At 39.7% G+C, this 19683-nt stretch overlaps 1 protein-coding gene across 2 annotated transcripts in view; it reads left to right on the top strand.

The window, feature by feature from the left end:
• Nucleotides 1-19683, top strand: part of LOC130904797 (uncharacterized) — a 254438-nt gene that overhangs the window by 215120 nt on the left and 19635 nt on the right. The gene's annotated exons all lie outside the window — the stretch shown is intronic.

The following is a 19683-nucleotide window of genomic DNA, read 5'->3' as shown; positions in this document are numbered from 1 at the left end:
TCTTCAGTACATTTCTTATAGATGATATCAGTTATTGCTCTATACTCTGTATGTTTACATTACCGGTAATATATTTTCATCTTATATTAAAGCAGAAAATGCACATATTAGTGCGTGAATATTCACCAGAATGCAGAAAATTACATAGTTGATACTCTAAATGTGTGTGTGTGTCCAAGCACTGTTGGTGGGGCACAAAGTGATATCTTTTCATGGGGCCCAAAATCCCTTGCAGCGCCCCTGTATGTACTCATTTTATTCCCTCAAAGGAATTAGGTAAAATCCATCCATCCATTTTCTGTAACACTTACCCTCATTAGGGACACATTAGGTCTAGTTTTGGACAAGATGAGAGGCAAACATGCCACTGGTCAACAGCAAAGAGACATATAGACTAAAAACGGAAAATTTAGGGTGTCAATAAAGCTACAAAATATTATGAATGATGCCATGGTTGGCCATCGTTGCTACAAGCATCAAAGCATCTAATTGATGAATAATGGAACATTTGTTTTTTTTTGTTTTTTTTTAGAAACAGCTCTCCTTTTTGTGACCTAATGCAGTTTGCATTTCCCCAAAAAGTTAAAATCTATAGAGTTGTTTCTTTTTTTTTTCAGTGTATGCACCACAATCCTCTATTACTCAGCACTTTTGTGGTGACAGAATCATCTCATAACTGAGGTCAAAGCAGTAGAGAAGATTGAATCTAATGTTGCATAAGTAGATTATTTTAACAGGCAGCCCATTTGAAGGATTACTCTTTTTTTCATTTCTGGAATCATTATTTTAATGATACTGCACACCTTGGACATGCGTCAAGTGTATCTGCCGTTTACAGTGTGCGGAGCTACATACTTTTATGCTCGCCCGCATAATAGAGTGGCGGGCTTGTCGGCCTTTTATGGAAGAGGAGAGGCTGCTGCCCCTCCACTTGACCTCACCATTATGGCGAGCACTGATCTCATTTGACAAGGCCGGCTGGAGCAGCCCCTCAATGTCTGACATGTCTTTGGAGAAAATCCTCCTCAATTCAGTATTAATATTAAACTGGAGGCGTAGTGCTAGGTCGGATGTAATCAGCGGGGTAAAAGAAGTTGCACAGCATTCTGCTCCATTGAAATTTTGCTTGATTTAGTCTGTATGAAAATGGAATGTTTTTACATTGAACTCACAGTAATGTCAGCATATTACCACTTACAACACTGAAACTAAAGAAACATATCAAAGACGTTCCTACTGTTCTAATGGCTTTAATTCTATTTTATGAATTAACTTGTTTGCTGCCATTGACAGCGATGGAAATCCAAATATATTTTTGTATTTTATAGTTTTTAGCAGTATTGTTTTTGGCAGCAATTTTTAATTTTTGTCTTAGTCTTTTGGCCGTACATACTTGATAGTCTTAGTCATAGTTTAGTCAATTCAAAATGTGTTCATCTTCATCTAGTTTTAGTCAAGGAAAACTTAAAGTTCGTCTACAGTCCCTGACAAAAGTCTTGTCGCTTATCCATTTTGTAGAAAAAATTGCTAATAACCTGACTTTTAATTATTCAATTGGTTTCAAAAATGGGTCATATGAAAGCGAAGACCCTCCCAAATGAATTTGAATGTTCAAAAAAACATTTGTTTCACTGAAAAACGATTCATCGTTTCATGAAGACATGAAAGTCAAATTTTGGCAAGACAAAAGTTTTGTCGCCTACAGGAAGTAGTGTGACAACTGAACAAAAAATGTACTTCAAATACAAAGACACCGTGCAACCGCTTTTGTTTCAATCCAGCCGTAAAAAGATTAATTATATTTATTATACGAAAACGAATTGTCTATCATTTTTAGCTTAGAATCATTAATTGATGTCTAATATTTAGTTTTAAAAAAAAAAGGGAAAAAAAGACTATAAGTTTATTCACTAGCATATTTTAAACTTTTTTTTAAAAATTACGTCACAGTGAAAAAAATATTGTCTGTAAATAGGTCACGGATCTTTACATCATAACTATCGCTAAATTGTACTTCTTCTTTTATTTTGTTACTGTTTCATTTTCCCCGTTATTTTAGATGATAAATAATTGATCCAAACAAACAAAAATTTAAAAAAGTTTAAATGGGTAAATATTTGAAAAAGAAAATCTCAACCAATCCTTGTTGTCTGCGATTTCTGCATTGCGACCCTTGTTATATTACCGTGTTTCACCCATAAAATCCCCAAAAAGTCCGGCTGTGGCCATTCACAGTTGTGTCTCGACACTGCATATACAGTGCGGCAAAAAAGTATTTAGTCAACCACTAATTGTTCAAGTTCTCCCACTTGAAAATATTAGAGAGGCCTGTAATTGTCAACATGGGTAAACATTAGGGTTGTTCCGATCATGTTTTTTTGCTCCCGATCCGATCCCGATTGTTTTAGTTTGAGTATCTGCCGATCCTGATATTTCCTGATCCGATTGCTTTTTTTTTTTTTTTTTTTTTTGCTCCCGATTCAATTCCAATCATTCCCGATAATTTTTCCCGATCATATACATTTTGGCAATGCATTAAGAAAAAAAATGAATAAAACTCGGACAAATATATACATTCAACATACAGTACATAAGTACTGTATTTGTTTATTATGACAATAAATCCTCAAGATGGCATTTACATTATTAACATTCTTTCTGTGAGAGTGATCCAAGGATAGAAAGACTTGTAATTCTTAAAGGATAAATGTGACTTTGTATATTGTGACTAAATATTGCCATCTAGTGTATTTGTTGAGCTTTCACTAAATGATACTGTAGCCATTTAACTGTTCTGCCCAAATGCATGATGGGAAGTGCAACCATGACTGTGCGTAGTGGCACCAATTGATATATCTTCTCTGCATTGGGAAATAATATGGGGTGTGAAGAAAAAGATCAACTACTACCCTGCTTCCCCACATTGCTTCCCACGATATTTCTAATTGTTGAGAGAAGGATTGTAAGGCTTTAGCCAATTAAAAAAAGGCTCCAAAGACTGCCAAAATTCACGCTACTCATTTTATGCTGACTTTTAGCTCTGTATATAGGTAAAACGGCGCCATTATAGAGTGAACGCGACAATGCGTGAGTAGGTTGTACAGCGCATGCGTTAACTGCGTTAAATATTTTAACGTGATTAATTTTTTAAAAATTAATTACCGCTGTTAATGCGATAAATTTGATAGCCTACTTTAAGCCAAAACAAAAGACTCTGGACGAGTGTAAGACATTTTGTCTGTAACGTTAAATACAATTAGAAAATGATTTAATTAAAATATATATATATATAATAAAAAAAGGCATGTCCGATATTTTTTTGCCGACTACGATACTTTGAAAATGACGTGATCGGACCCGATCGATGCCGATCGATCGGGACATCTTCAGTAAACATCAACCATGAGAGACAGAATGAGGAAAAAAACACAGAAAATCACTGTTTGATTTTTGATATTTAGATAAATGAGCCTCATTAGACCTCGTTAGAAGAAGTTAGACCTCTTTGACAGCTAGAAATCTTGCTTGCTTGAAGGTGACCAAATACTTATTTTCCACTCTAATTTGGAAATATGTGATTTTCTGTTTTTTTTTTTTTCCCACATTCTGTCTCTAACGGTTGAGGTTTACCCATGTTGACAATTACAGGCCTCTCTAATCTTTTTAAGTAGGAGAACTTGCACAATTGGTGGTTGACTAAATACTTATTTGCCCCACTGTATTTTGCTTATATTATATATTATTTTGTTATCATTATTACTGTACCGAATAATATTAATGTTATTTCTTTTGTCACATTTTTTTTTTTTTAATGCTCAAAATAAAAATCAAAACTGAGAGAGGCTGTCACCGATCAACCCTCAAAATGGATTGGACGTCTATCGCCGTCAACGGCACTGTAGCTGATCATGCAATGCCAGCCACAACAGTTCAAATGGATTTGATGTTCATTGCTGTCAACGGCAGTGAGTTAGTTCATTTTTAAGTAGTGTTTTCATGCCGAGGAACTGTGTTGAAGTGAGGTTGAGTGAAGGCCCGGTTGACATAAAAATACTGCTTTTGACTGTTGACTTTTGATGGACAACTGTCAGACAAGTATGTCACTCAACAAAATGCGTATGCTTGTAGTTTGTAGCGCTCTGCTTGTGATTATATCGTTATAGTTCACCATTTTTGGGCAACGTGTTTTTTTTCTCAGCGGAGATGTCTGAAGCGACTCACTAAATTGAGGCACCGCTGTGGAACTCGATTTGATACACCTTTTCTGACAGTGCATTATTCAGTCAAAAGTATTGTATTGGACTGACTATTATCTCCAGAGATGCTATACTGGCCAAATAGAGCAAAGGATGCCACTATCCCTTTTATAAAAGCAAGACCTCTGCTATATTTCGCTGTCTTTTCTGTTTTCCTTTAATGAGAGTAGAAGCTGAGCTTTGTTTATTTGGTCAGGAACAAACAGATATATTTGTGCAGAGGCCCCCTCTGAGAGGGGAAGTTAGAGATGCTATTTTAAAAGGTTGCCACTGACTATTTTGTGTTTTCGCTCTGTCCTCCCTCCCCGAGGGCTTTCACCATGAGACATTTAATGGAGGGACTCGCGGTTTCATATCAGTAAGCGAAATCAAATAATGCAAGATGATTTACTCCCTCTGGCAACTAGGGAGCGTGCTTCTATCAGGCGGCCGGGCGCCAGGGCTTGGGTGTAATCAGTTTGAAAATATTTCAATTATTGTGTTGATTTTAGTGGATTTGAGAGATGTCCTGGGTGCGCCTCGCCACGTCGCGTCCATGACCTGCAGAGGAAGACATTGATTTAAACAGGTGTCAGAGCAGGAAACACATAGGCAATTTAAATGGGAATGGGATGGCAAAGTCATCGAGTGCGTGTGTGACATCCGCCCGATGTCGCCGAATCAATGCCGTTCGGCTCGACTCGGGAGAAATCATCCATCTGTGTACCGCTGCAGCAGAGGGTTTTGCGTTTTGTGCCCTATGTGGCGCCCATATTGTTTGGAGGGAATCAAAGGGACTCTTTAGTGCGCTAAAACCAATTAGGGATCAATTGATTCTCAGCGAAATAACCTGGTTTGTTATCCTTGATATTGCCAAGATGGAGACTGAGGGGGGGGGGGGGGGGGGGGGGGGGGGGGAGGTATTTATCCAACGGGGAGTCTGAACTGGGATTTGGCGATTGTAATTAACTCCTACAGAAACGTTAACTTGTCTATGAGCGGAATCGGTAAGGTGCAGCACAAATTGGGCAATTGATGGTGATAGATAAACTATAGTTGCTGAAAATTTTGATGTGCTGCACCCAAGGGCGCAGGTTTGGTCTCAATATTGGTAGGGACGATATAACAGCGTAACGTTAATAAGACCAAACATATTGAGTGAACGGGGGTCAGGGCTACATTTCCCACCAATATGAACATAATTAATTGATAGGCTAAATGATTAACGCAAAGTAAATCTGTATTGACTTATGGCGGAAAACACAGACAAGACTGAAAAAGCAGTTTCTGCTCTTGCACTCCTCTTGAAAATAGAAACTGCTGTATTTTAAGCCAAAACAACTGTTGTGTTTGATAGAACAATATGTCTATATGCTGCCATAGCAGATTCATGGCGCATTAAGCCCCCGAACTATTTTTCATTTGTCCGTTTTACCCTGAAAACCCCCATTTACAGACGTCGCGCAACCGCTTTTGTTTCAACCCAGCCATAAAACGACATAAGACTTTAAAAAATTATTCACTCATATATTTTAAACTTTTAAACAAATTATGTCACAATGAAAAAAAATGGCATCTGTATAAAAGTCACGGACATCTAGCTCATAACAATCGCTTAATTGTATCTTTTTTGTTACTATTGCATTTTCTCTGATATGTTAGATGATAAATAATCGATCCCAACAAAGAAAAATTGGGGGGGGGGGGACGTTTAAAAGGGTAAATATATGAAAAACAACATCACTTATTGATGACACTGCGTATAATAGACATAGGAACATTCAGGTCTTTGGAGATGGCCTTGTAGCCTTGAGATTGCCCATGCTTCCTCACAATTCTGCTTCTCAAGTCCTCAGACAGTTCTTTCGCACTTTCAAATGAGACCAGCCAGTGGCACGTGGGTGACGTAATTACGGCGTGACGAGGCTTCAAAGATGATATGCATAAACATGTCCCCGCCTACACGTCCAGTGTTAAAAGGTTAAGTGACCAAACCCATCTAGTGTTGAAGCAGAGAAGTGCAACAGCATGGCTGAACTCAATCTTCTTGTGTGGGTCATGTTCAATGTTTTCATAGAATGCTTGGGTCCACTAAAACTAGGTATTTTGTAGGAGTGCACGCTATCCATTTTTTGAAACCGATACCGATATCGGTATCTTCCTGCTCCTCAAAGCCGATATCAATAACCGATAATAAATATATAATTTTTTATAAGTTTTTGAACACCTGGAGGTTAAAAAAAAAAAAAAAACTAGTGGTGGGTTCAACATAGATTTTTGCCTTTGACCTCACCAGATCAAATTATCGCGTTAATGCGTGGTAATTAATTTTTAAAATTAATCACGTTAAAATATTTGACGCAATTAACGCACATGCCCCGCTTAAACAGATTAAAATGACAGCACAGTGCAATGTTACTTGTGTTTTTTGGAGTTTTGCCGCCCTCCGCTGGCGCTTGGGTGCGACTGATTTTATGGGCTTAAGCACCCATGAGCATTGTGTAATTATTGACATCAACAATGGCGGGCTACTAATTTATTTTTTGATTGAAAATTTAACTAACATTTATCTTTTAAGAACTACAAGTCTTTCTATCCATGGATCACTTTAACAGAATGTTAATAATGTTAATGCCATCTTTTTGATTTATCGTTTTAAGGAACAAATACGGTACTTACAGTGGGGAGAACAAGTATTTGATACACAGTCAATGGGAAAACCCATTGGCAGTGTATCAAATACTTGTTCTCCCCACTGTATGTACCGTGTGTTGAATGTATATATCCATCTTGTGTCGTATCTTTCCATTCTAACAATAATTCACAGAAAAATATGGCATATTTTGTAGATGGTTTTAATTGCGATTAATTACGTTCAATTACGATTAATTCATTTTTAAGCTTTTTTAAGCTGTAATTAACTCGATTAAAAATTTAAATCGTTTGACAGCCCTAATTTTTGTATGCAGTCATAATTTAGTTTATGGGCATATTTAGCCGTTTTTTTGTGGGAATTTGTATGAACCATTTGTTAAGAGCATTGTAATAAAAATAATAATAAATAAAAAAACATTAGTATTTCATAGCAATTAAGCTAGTGGACTTTTGCTATTTTAGTTAGCCTCATTATTTAATACTGTTTGAGGCTCAGCTCAGATATTTTAATTTTTCATGTTCCTTATCCGATTACTAGATTATTCGAACTAACTAATTCATCGATTAATCGACTACTAAGATAATCAATAGCTGCATCCCCCCTTAAAAAAACTTGATGCCAATTAAAATGTTCTTCTTTTTACCCAAATTAGAACCAATAAGAGAAACGATAAAGAATCAAATCATTAAGCAATATCAATAATGGAATCGGAATCGGAAAAATCGTATCAATTCCCATCCCTACTCAATATACAACAAACTGCACAATACATTTATATACACAACTCTTGTATGTAAAGCATAGCACACTAGCTTGAGCTACTAGCCTTAAGAATTGGCTGGCTTCTATAACCCAACTTATGAAGTTCTGTACATATGACCCTTCACCACAGAAATAAACATATATTGCACATCCATATGTTATAGTAAACATAAAATACTTACAGACATATATTTCGGAGGCGGAAAGCATTCACGATTGTCAATGCTACCGCTAGAAATCGCACTGTGTAAGTGAATGAGCTTGTGAGCAAAACAAAAAATAGATGCAGCGAATTATTCTGAGCGGCAGGTGGCAGCAATTCCCCGCAAATGGTCAACTGATTTCCCATACTAGTGTGTAGCGCAGCACAGTACATACAGTACAATCGGTCCTATTAATAATGTTATTGGATTTATTGGGATGACGTCATAATTCCTATTATCGGACCGATAATTATCGGACCAATAATTATCTTGCACCAGTAGTATTTTGGACACCCCTGCTTTAAGAGGCATTCATTTGCAATTTATGCCCACTTATTTTGATCTCAGCTACAATGTGTGCAGCACGCAATCTACAATATAATATGCTTAAGCACATGCTCACAACTGCCCCCTCCTCTTTCAACTGATTGAGGGCTCTTTCAAGCACTTTGCAGTCAGCGGTAGTTGAAAATGGGGGGGCTGCTATTTTTCACTGCTGCAAAAAAGTCTTTTCATTTGACGCGCTTGTGAGGCTTCTTAGCACGGACCCCGAGGTGGAGACTGGAGTTGAGGTGCGACTACTGCTATATGACAACAGGGTATTGAGGGGAGCTGGAGGTTAGGGGGTCCGGTCTGACATGTTGTCATGAAGTAGAAATTCAAAATCACACCCCTGCTTGTAAAAACCTTATAAGCCTCTTTGCCTGCCACCCAATTCATTACTGGACGCAGCGTGTTTGAAGGGAGAGGTTCATCCTATATATCCAGCTCTGCCGCGGGGAGCTAAGCGACATACTGCACCCATAGGCCGCTTTTACACTCGTGTTATTTTCCTTAAAAGTCTGTAGTAATGAAACTAAGGGGCCGTTTACATGGTGACTCTCTGAGAATACGAACAATTTCAAATTTGCATTTGCGTTTCCATTTGAACAATGTCGCAATTCCGCATGAAAACGATGTAGTATTCATGCCAAGCCCTAGGGTCAGTGCGGATTTACCGGGCGACAGAGAATGATGTACTTTGACCCCACCAAGCTCCCTCAGCCCGGAAAAAAATATGCCCGCCCATTCGAAGCGATGTCATTTTTCTTTTGTTCAAAAAGGCACAAAAATTGAAACGTTCAACATATTTAATTTAAAAATATTATTAAAACAGCAAATTAAAGCTGACATTCCGCCATATTTGCTGTTTTTAATATTTAGTAGCAGCGCTGCGCACGCCCAATGTGACGTGTACGAGTGCTGAAGTTGACAGCGCGGTCTCGCGCGGCAGGAGCCTTTGATATGCATGCCGAGGAAGCCCCCCTCAACCCCCTGCAATCGGATTCTTTCACTTTGGAGGCAGGATTCAGAATTTTTCGTTTTCGCCTTCCGTCTTCGCCAGCACTATATTCACGCGAGGCGAGTCCGCAACTCAGTCATTGCGTCTTTGTGTCGCAGAGTCGTCATGTAAACTGCCCCTAATTTCCTGGATCAAAAACAGTGTTTTTAGGCATTCCATTATGTCTGCTGATCAGTGATGGGCACGTTACTTTATCGATATCCTTATTCTTCAACCGCTCTCAGTCTCTGTTTTTATTATTATTATTATTTTTATAGCAGTTAGGCTTGAAAAAGCATAGAATTATCAGAAAGGGGGACTTGAGCAATGTCTTTAACCACATCAGGGCCGAGCATCTCGCAGACAATGGCTTTGCAGGCAGGTAGTATTAAATGTTTCTGTCACGGTTTGGGACTTTTTGGATTTAACAACAAGGTAACTGGCTTTGAGAGCTTTCTCATTTACCTTTGTAGTTTTTATCAAAAAGTTGCCTGTTTCTCTGTGTTTTCACGAAGGCAAACAAAATAGTCCTTCGACTTGTTTTGAAGCGACAGGTGTGTGTTTCATTTGGAGATGACGTTTAAACTTGCTTGGCACCATGGCACTGTTTTTTTGATTGCTGCTCGTGTCACCTTCAAGAACTGCTCGGATTTTTAGGCATTAGCCACCTTGCTGTTCTCAACAATGTGTTGGAATAAAACACAGGGGGAGGATTGACGGTTGTCACATATGGATATAATAGAAAGGACACTTTGGAGTACATCAACACATGACGAGTCTAACCAAATGATGTGCAGGAGAAGTGCTGGGGTCCACATTGTCGTGGACAGCAAGGTAGTTGATGGGTAGAATTTCGAGCTGTTTTTGAACGCGACACGAGCGATACTCCGCTCATCTGAACACGACCGAGAACTCTCGAACTTTCTACCTACTCCTTCCTTTCTTCTACTGCAACTGCGCCCGACGACGTAAAAAACAAAAAGCAATACTGTAATAGCCCCAAATGGGGAAATAGAAAGGAGAGGAGCCAGTGATGACTTTCCCACTTTATTGTGGCAACAATGGAAAATAATAAACAAAATAACAGTGGCATCTGTGACATGCGACCGCGAACTTGGTTCTCACGCCATTCTCCCTGAGACTCCCTCCCTCCTTGCTTGCTTCCCGCTATGTCACCACTCAGCAGTCTGATGGCCCCTTCAAGGGCCCGTACACAGTTACGGACATTACAAATTTGTATTTTATATATATAAATGCAACATTAGATAATTTCTCATGGCACGCTACTGTGCCGCGGCACACCGGTTGAAAAACACTGGTCTAATTGAATGAGCAGGGACAAACAGACTGGAGTCATAAGAAGTACGTGCTGTAATATTCTGATACAGATTTATCCGGGGCACCCTAAAGTGCACACGGCGCCAATATTGTTTTGCTCACATGATGCGGGAGTGAGTGAGAGACACGGCCTGCCGAGAGCCGTACGTTTGTGTTAATTTTGAAGTTATATGTGCTATTAAAGAAACAGAGTGCCAGCACGTCCTGTGTGGTATATCTTTGCTAAGAAAAAGCACAAAACAAAACGCGTGCGCTATTCTCGAGCCTGAACGCACCCCGAGTCTTGGATGACAAATAAACAGAGCAGAGTAGACTCGCTACGGCTGGTAGTTTCTTCAATTTATTCAGAGTAAGTAACGCACCGCTTTTGACCGTCAGTAACGGTAACGGTGTTGTAACGGCGGAAAAATAATTAGTTAGATTACACCGTTACTGAAAAAATAACGCCGTTATGTAACGGCGTTATTTATACCGGCGTTATTCCTAGCACTGCTTCTGATACATGAGACACTTTTACTGGAACTAGGCTTTGAAACAATAAAGAAAATTATCAATGTAGGTTAAGGGTGTAACGGTACATGTATTCGTATTGAACCATTTTGGTACTTGGTGTTCGGTTCGGAATGGACCCGTACCGAACGAGTTTCTGACGTAATGTAACCCTTACTTTTCGAGGCTGTGAGTCGATCGGGTTACAGTTTCTTTGTGTGAATTATATTTACTCCGTCTTCTCTACTGTAATGAGGACCAACACGGTAGGACAAAACGTCAACGGCGCGACAACGTGGCCGCTGCAAGAACGCAGTGAAACGTGGCCGTTAAAGTCAATCAGCCAATGCACACCAGTCGCAGTGTGGCCGCGTGTTAGACGCGTCCCAGAAGTGGCAAAAGAACGGCAGAATTTATTATTTGACGAGAGACTCGGTCCTCCTGCGTCAATGCTACTAGCTAGCAGACCGGAAGTCACTCTTGTAAAAAATACGGTGGATCCGGTCGATTTTCAAATTAATATGCAATCGTAACCCACTTTTTGAGTCCATCAGATCTCTTGATCGGTAGATCGGGGCACAGTTGACTTGTCTTTGTTGATTTACAGTTGTCTTCTCTGCTGTAATAATAACCAACACGGCCCTGTGTTCAATACAAAATCCTCCTACCTCAACAAAACAAGTAGGAACTCGTATTCACATAGGAACTAAAGTTATACAACATAAAATATACAATATAAATGAATACTACATCACATTTGTAAAATACAAACACATAATAAAATAAATAATAGCCCATTCAAATAAAATAAATTGAAATGAGCTAAAGCACCTGTAATTAAATAATAAAAATAATACACAGATCCTGCTTACACAATTATATTTATTAATTTCTGTGTGGCGCTTTAACTTGAGAAAATCCACCAGTAAAGCTTTTGAAAACCGTTCATAAGGAGAAAAAAAACATTGAGGCATTTCATTTGTAAAATACATGTTAAAATCTTTGTCATTGGGATTGCTTTTCTCTTCAGCACAGGACTTCTCTTTTCTTCTTTCTTTCAGAAAGAAAGCTGACCAATACGTGGGGTCTGAAAGGCAAATTGTTGTTGGATTATTATCTTTAAATACCCACTACTTTTTGAGCAGAATTCTAGCTTTGCATAGGCTACGGTTCCTATTGTTGAAAGCACAAAAGTGTGTAATAAACAAGTAGCACGTTTATATTTTGCATTTTGTTTTCTTACTGTACCGAAAATGAACCGAACCGTGACCTCAAAACCGAGGTACGTACCGAACCGAGATTTTTTTGTACCGTTACACCCCTAATGTAGGTTCATTCATTCATTTATTTTTTTTTATAATTTACTTCAAAATGCACATATTTCAAGAAATGTGAATATTAGGATAGTTATGTTAGAAATTTGGTGATTGTCAAATTTAAAAAATAGTGAACTTTTCTACCATATTCTAATTTACCGGGATATCCCTTTACATAATATTGTCTCATCCGTGTTAGTAAAACCCAAAAATGCGTACTTAAGCAATAATGAGTTGCGGGATTTGTACATTTTATTCATTTACATTCAGGCTTTACATGCAAAGCAGGGAAAAAGCAATTCGAATATATAGCTGCAAAGGTGCTAATGTGTGCGACGGTATTCATCTCACTTCCACCGGTTAGTCCATTATGACTCATAGGTGTCATAATTTAATCGTCTTGTTTTCTATTGCCTGCGGATACTACAGGGGCCAGGAAGTGGCTGTGTAAAATGCAGCCCGGTGCTATTCCACCCTTCTCTCTCTCTTTCTTTCTTTCTCTCATCTTAATTGGAAACACTGGGGGGTTTGCATCCCTTTCACTTTCACTTGACCTTAGACGATGAACCGCTGATAAAGATGAGAATCATTATCTGCCCAAGAGAACTCAGGAGGAATCATTTCCTCCTCTCGTGTTCCGTTCATTAATTTGCAGAGGCGCTTTTAAGATGTGTGAGCGAGCGGGCTTTTGTCGGCGTGCTCACTTATTGAAATCGGAATTCTCTCTAATTGGAAATCACACCCGTTGAGTGCTGTGGCATACAAACCTTTATTGGAAATAGTCACCTCTAAAATAATGTAAGACAATATCAATTGATCATCCGGCATGTAACGGCTTCACGCCAGACGTCAATGCTAATTTATGCTAATTCATAAATAAAGTCTTAACCCTTAATTGCTGTCTGAACCCGCTATGCTAATTAATATGTTAATTGGAGTCTTTCCAGAATGATGTGGTAATATAAGTCAATTATGAGATTGATTGACATCTACTTACATGAATCGCACACACAAAGATTTAATCACTAAGGGTATGTGACGCAAAAATATTGCAGTAAGGCTGCATTTAGACTGTAGACATCTGATTCCAGTGAGATTCCTCCTCCAATCTGATTTTTAGAGATGACTGTCCACACTATATTTAGTAAGTGTCCAAATCAGATCTGAAACTGTTCAGACTGGGCCACATTATTGACTCAACTGACAGGTCGCTTTGGCAACGAAGGCGTCATCCAGCATAAAGTGACATCCCGAGCAGTAAACTCGACAGTGGCCGAGCAGTGTCAGGCAAAATGCAGAGTCCAAACACTTTGCAAAATGAAAAAAGCTCGAATTCAAATTGGTTTGTTTGAAATTTGTGTGAAATTTGGTCCACAAATTTCCCTCCTTTTTGGTGTTGTGGAAATGAAATGAACTGTATTAGTTAATCCCCCACAAATGTGCCAAAATGGTACAGTCAAGGTTGCTCCTGGTAGATAAGGTGCTCACGTCCTGTTTGGCATTTTGGTCTTTGGGCTTCCAGGGGATGTTCACTGGACTCCAATAGTTCTTTGAAAAAAGGTGAGTTAGTTAGAAAGTGTTTTGAGGAGTGGAAATGATAAAAGATGTAATAACGTTTTTTATAATTAAATATTGCCAGTTAAAGTGCATGTGACACGAAAAAGCATGATTATTTCATTATACACCCGGTATTTTATGCTCCTGAATGATATGGACCGCTTGGATGTGTGTGGAAGCGATCGCTATATTTATTTAGTTTTTTTAATCCCGCGCCATGAAAATGAGTGACTTCCGGCTTCCGTCTTGCATTGAGGAGGAGGGCGTTGTGACGTGTACGGTAGAAGGCGTCCTCTTCACTATACAGCGTACTGTTGTGTATGGGGACGAAGGATTCAGCTGATTTTGTGGATTAATACGTTTATTTTTCGCATCACGCCAGCCAAACGGTTGCAGAAAAATCATTCTGTATGAGGGAGAGGCGTATGCGCCTTTTTGGAGTTTCAAAAGGTTCCCATTCACCGTGGATATTGGCCAAAACAAGCCCTACTACTGTGGGACTATTGGACTTACGAGGAAGTGAGTAAACATCTTGTTTAGTATTATGTCAAATATTAATACAGCTATTACAAAGTAAACACTACAGACTTTCTTTAAATAAAGGACTAATTACGTTTGATCATTGATAGGCATGTAAAAACCTCTCCTCATGCACATTAGCAGCACGTTAGCTGCACAACAACTGCAGCCACCATCCTCCGGGGAACAAACTGTAAATTGCTCCCCGCCGGGCGGTTTGCCGATCCGCATAGACAATCGACAACCCAGTCATCATGTCAAATAATCCAGGCTAGTTATGTGTGATTTTCCGCTTCGAAGACTTTGAAACATCACTCGGTTCGGGTTAGCATGTCGGCTAGCTGTCACACCTCTTGGTTTGTTTACATTCGCCGAAGCCGGGGAAGGGAAATGACATATGTCTGATTTAGGTGTCATAAAATATCGTTCGGGAGGTGCGACAGTAAAGGTGAAGTCGACAGTTTTGACCATGATGGAGTAATTTTGCCATGTCGTCCTGAATAAATGCATTTTTTTAATTTCATATTCCATTTAGCACAAGACTGTTATTTGTCATGACCATGCCATTTATTTAACAGTTGGGGAAAATACTTGGATAAAAAGAATATCCTGTAAAAATATTCGCGTAAAGAGACAGAAACAATGACATTTTGCAGCTCTCTTCGTCGCGTTTTCCTCTTTGTGAATAGTTCCCCCTCGACGGGCTGACTGGTCCTTCTCAAGCCATTTATATAGCTATTGGGGAAAAATACTTGGATAAAAAGAATATCCTGTAAAAATATTGGAGTAGAGACTGAAACAATGACATTTTGCGGCTCTCTTTGTCGCGTTTTCCTCGTTGTGAATAATTCCCCCTCAATGGGCTGAATAGTAAAACCGATGAGCTCAGTCTACCGCTGACGTCATCCACCTGTTGGGGACGCTAAAGCCCTATAATGGTAGGCCTGGCTAACCGGCAGATTAAAAGACTAATTTCTCGTCATCTGCGCTTTGCTAAATTGTTGTATATAGTCGAATCGTCTCAAAATATGATTCTAATTCACATAATAATGCCATTTAAGACTTTTTTTTCTCCTGTCAAATGCTCTTTAAGTCTTGTTTAATCATCTCCGATTAATGTTCATATTAGTGTGAATGGAGACTCTCATAGGTGGACAAATGTGGCTAGGCTAAGCTCGTGGATAGCCCACTTCCTGCTTGGGAGAGGCCTACTATTAGTTGAAGGAGATAGTACCGTTCCTCGTAGGCACCGTCTGTTTGCATTATTCTAACACTCTTAATATGATCAATCAGGGAATTGTATCGTTTCTCGTATTTACTGTTTGACTGTTTGTATTACTCTAACACACCCAGTATAAAATAAATAGCACTTATATCATAGTTTAAGGAAAACAAGCAGAATACAGGGCATAAAACAGGGTTCACTAAATCCAGACCTTGGAGCCACTTTTCCTGTCGTGTTTTCCATGTCTCCCTCCTCCAACACACCTGAATCAAATAATCAGGATCATTATCAGGCTTCTGGAGAGTTTGCTGATAACATAATCATTTGATTCAGGTGTGTTAGGGGAGAGAGACGTGGAAAACACGACAGGATAGATGGCATCGAGGTCCAGATTTGGTGAACCTTGGCGTAAAAGATACACGACGCCTTCTTATCACGGAAGCCCAACGTGTGCGTCATGAGCAAGATTGACGCTGACAAGCCTACATCTGCACCACCAACTCTCGCAATCAGTTCTCCCGGACAGTCCAGAACAAATGGTGGTATGCCCTGTCCCAACACAAGGAACACCGGAGAACGCCCGATATCCAATGGATAACATGACTGATAAGACTCCAAGAGCCCCTTTGACGCTGAGGTGGCAAAATTCACAACCCTCGTTGCCCTGACAACAGTAACTCCCAAATCCTCATGTCCAATCTACAAACAGACAATAATCCCAAACAGACCCTTCTTCCTGCCCACGGCCCGCCCCGCGAGAGCCTTCAAAAGACTGAATGTTTGACTAAGCGTTAGCATTTTTCGCGGGAACCTTTTGTTGAGTTCTGATATGGTGACCTTGGACCGAGTTTGCCTCCTCGCCTGAGTCTGTGTCTGTTTCGCCTTTGAGTTTGATCGCTGTCGACCTGAATAAATTGTCAACTTGTTCTCGGTGAGCCTTCTTTAAACCTTTCAAAATGGAGTCAGTGCAAAGGGTTAAGACTAAGGTGAACAGTGTTGTTAATAACGGCGTTAGACTATAAAGGCGTTATTTTTTTTCCAGTAGTGAGTAATCTAATTAATTACTTTTCTCATCTTGGCGACGCGCCGTTACCGTTACTGATGCGGGAAAGGCGTGCGCTACTATGCGTTGCGATGTTGGTTGACTGACGCGAGAAAAGTCTGAAAAAGACGGACTCGCGGAGACGAGAGGGCAGAGCAGAAGTGGGGAGGAGGCAAGGGAGTGTGACGCCATTGCAAACGCGATGCTACTATGCTAGTAGGCTCCAATAATACCTGACTGTAGCCGATAGCCTACAAACTACGCCCACATGATGCTTCGGTAGATATCACATATATGCGGAACTAGATGCAAATGAAAGACACGGCAGCATTAGCAACAAGTATAATAAAGAACTAGATCCGTTAGTAAACAGCCACCATCTTAAAGCAGTAGACTTCTCAAGAAGGCTCTGTTGTAGAGAATCTTCCTAGCGAACTTAAGTAACTTTTTATCTAAAATACTCCTAAATCAGGAAAACTTAACTTAAATGTATCTTTAAATGATGATTCAGTTTTAAAACTTACAAATAGATAGAAGGGAACTAATGCAATAAAGGGAGCAATTTGAACCACTTTAACGGTTGATTCACAACATTAAATGACTTCCACACATAGCAAAGGTAACTATCTAGTTATCGCAATATCCGCAATGCCCCTGTGTCTAGTTAAGTTTAGGGTAAAGAATTGGGCTAGGGCCAATTGTCCCAAAAACCCTGTAAACTTCACATTGTGTGACCTGTTTTTTTTGTTTGTTTGTTGTTTGTTTGTTTGTTTTTTTGTTTTTTGAGGAGAAAAAACATGAAAATTATCACAAGTTACTTTGCCAAGTAACTAATTACTCTTACATTCAGGTAACTGAGTTACTAATCCAATTACTTTTTAGGAGAAGAAATTTGTAACTGTAATTAATTACTTTTTAAAGTGATCTCTGACTTAAATACATGTTGGCTCTAATAAACCACAATTGTTCTCTTGAACTAAAATATGTTGTTAGAAACACATAAAATGTTAAATCAATGGCAATATTTTATAATATTTAGTCCATATTTTGACCGTTAGTTGGCGCCATGGTTTGCGGGCTCGCAGTGATGACGTAATTGGTATCTTTCCAAATTTGTAGCGTGTTAAACAATTGCTTATTGCTGCCTAAACTCGCTAAGTAAAATGCCACGATGTGCTGCTTTTGGATGCAATTTCCAGTCAAATGGAAACAAGGGGAGTGAAGTGAGTGATCAAGGTGGAATTATTATTTTTAGTGAATAAATGTGCATAAGTGGAAGCTTGTCCCCCTTTTTGGTCCCTGTATGCACGTACCCTACCCACCACGCGTAACAACTGGGGCCCGAACATGTTTCCTGAATCCTCAGTCAAGTAAGGGATCCGTCGATTTTCTGGATCCGACGGTCCCACCACGTCTGCAACATTGGTTTCGGATCTGTCCATTTTTTGATTCGTCGGTCCCACAACGGCTTTTCGGATCAGTCTATTTTGTGGAATCTACGGCTGCGACATTGCCATGGGATCAGTCTAATTCCTGGATCTTCGAGTGAGTAAGAAAACGCGGATTTGGATTACTATTGCTATCTTTTATGTTGACTATTCTTCGTGGGAGTTTTCCCCACATCATACTAAATAATTAGAGCACTATGGCACGCTACAGTGACGACAGTGACTCTGACGTGGACCTCACAACAATGTTGGGAGTTCGTCAGGGAACGCTTGTTTGCTTACTGCTGAGCTCCCGAGTGAAGAGTGGTCAAGGTGGAAATATTATTTTTTTGTGCATAAATGTGCATAGTCGAAGCTTCTCCCCTTTATGGTACTTTTATACTCGTATCCTAGCTACCACGCGTTACAATGTACAAGACATGGATTACACAAGGTGTGCTCTTTGGCCTGTACTGTATGTAAAGCACACGACAGCTCTGGATGCTAACAATCTACATAATTATATTAGGATAAGTTTGAAAACGCAATATGCTTACCTTGAATATCTGCTCATAAAACCGGACAGCATACACTCTCGCTCCCAACCGGAGTTCCCAACAGGACTCTCTCGCATCACCAGTTTTGCCCAACTTTTGTCTTATCAGGTATTTGCTTCACGCATTTTTCCCTGAAGCTCGATCTTGTGAACGACCGAAAGTGCTTTCCTGCTCTTCACTTTTCAGATCTGGTTCAAATAGGAAGGGTAGAACTGATGACATGTTGGGAAAGCTAACGAGTGACACGCTGGAATTTCGGCCACGGGACCAGTGACGTCACGCACTGCGACGTAACAAGAATGGCGACCTATCACTTAAAATAATTTTACAAACTTTTTTAAAACAAAAACATTAAGAGGGGTTTTAATATCAAATTGTTATAACTCATACTAACTAAGAGACTATGTATCTTTTAAAAATTACTTGTCTTAAAAATAGAGGATCCCTTTAAGTAAGATTAACAACACTGAAGGTGAACGGGCGGAGTTTGGCCTTCTGGCCGGATTGTCGGAGTCTCATCGGCCCGGATCGTTGGTGCAATTCAGGCTGTCGGGCTAGAACAGAGGTGGGCAAACCGGTCCTCGAGGGCCGCAGTGGGTCCTGGTCTTTGTTCCAACTGACCCAGCACAGATAGTTTAACCAATGCGGTTTCAGCAGAAATGCGAAGCACCTGACTGCAATCGACTGATTGCACTTGTAAAACAGCAGATTGTTGAAAAGGTGTCCTCTTAATGGGTTGCAACCAAAACCCGCACCCACTGCGGCCCTTTGTGGAATAGTTTGCCCACCCCTGGGCTAGAAGGTCAGATTCCTTCATAGTCAAACAGCTGTAATTTGATTGAATTTGGCAAGTCCAAAGACAAGAATTTCTACAATCATAAATTAATTTACTTCAGTTACCATATGAGTTTTATGAGCGGCTAACAATATTGTTAACTGTGGTACCCTAATCCCGCTGTGTCAGCTCGTCAGTATTTGGCCTTTGACAAAATTGCACTTTCCACCAATTGCAGAACTAAAAAGTTTTGATTGACAA

Source organism: Corythoichthys intestinalis, chromosome 16, assembly GCF_030265065.1.
Source record: "Corythoichthys intestinalis isolate RoL2023-P3 chromosome 16, ASM3026506v1, whole genome shotgun sequence".
NCBI lineage: Eukaryota > Metazoa > Chordata > Actinopteri > Syngnathiformes > Syngnathidae > Corythoichthys > Corythoichthys intestinalis.
This window is presented reverse-complemented; position numbering and strand designations above follow the sequence as displayed.